The 896-nt window shown below is 34.6% G+C and overlaps 1 pseudogene; it reads left to right on the top strand.

Annotated features, from left to right (window-relative positions):
- Positions 1–55: 55 nt before the first annotated feature.
- Positions 56–757, top strand: LOC105273031 (hsc70-interacting protein pseudogene; annotated as a pseudogene).
- The last annotated feature ends 139 nt before the right edge of the window (positions 758–896 follow it).

The following is an 896-nucleotide window of genomic DNA, read 5'->3' on the forward strand; positions in this document are numbered from 1 at the left end:
GCTCACTCAAACCCCCGGAACTGAGCCTCTGCTTTAGTCAATCCTCTTTGTGGATGTCATTCATACAAGACTACTCCATGGCCTTATCATTTTGCGAAAAAAATCGTTCGTAATTTGTGCCGTTCCAAAAAATATTCTCAAAAGCTCATAATTATCAATAATCCCAGTGCCGGTAAGCTGTGATACAGTTTTTTTCCTAACTGACGTACTAATTACTTTCGCTGAAAAAAAATTAATAATTGTTAATGTTTTGATCTGATAATTGAATTGTACCCGTTTAATGGTGCCGGTGCCATGGTATTTTTATTTTCTAAAATGCATTTTATTCGATGCGATTCAGAATTATGGAGTACAGCTTTTACAGCATCAAAATGAGAGGATAGAATGTAGATTGAATAATTTATCGAACATGAGAGACAGATAAAACCCTATCATGTGTTTTCTGTATTTACGGAAACTTATCCATATTCATTGGTTATTTTTAGATTGCACAACATGTCAATACCGATAAACAAAGAGCAACTCTCCCCTATGAAGGAATTTATCCAACTCTGCATGAAGAATCCTGAGCTTCTTCATACTCCTGATTTAGCTTTTGTCAGAGAGTTTATTGAGTTTTTTGGTGGGAAAATTCCTAAAGAGAAGAGTGAAGCACATGGACATGATGATGAGTCTAGTAAATCCCACGACGAGCAAGAACAAATGGAGGAGGAGAGTGAAGACAGTGATATCGAGCTCGACATGACTGGAGTTGTTGGTAAGTTTAAAAAAACAAACAAAAAATATAAATATCTGCAATCACAAAAAAATGAATTTAGACTCTCGTTGCTAATACAATAATTATATTTTCGTGATTATTCAATCAGACGATAAAATTGCAGACAAAATATATGATC

The sequence above is a fragment of the Fopius arisanus genome, unplaced genomic scaffold (assembly GCF_000806365.1).
Source record: "Fopius arisanus strain USDA-PBARC FA_bdor unplaced genomic scaffold, ASM80636v1 scaffold00674, whole genome shotgun sequence".
Lineage (NCBI taxonomy): Eukaryota > Metazoa > Arthropoda > Insecta > Hymenoptera > Braconidae > Fopius > Fopius arisanus.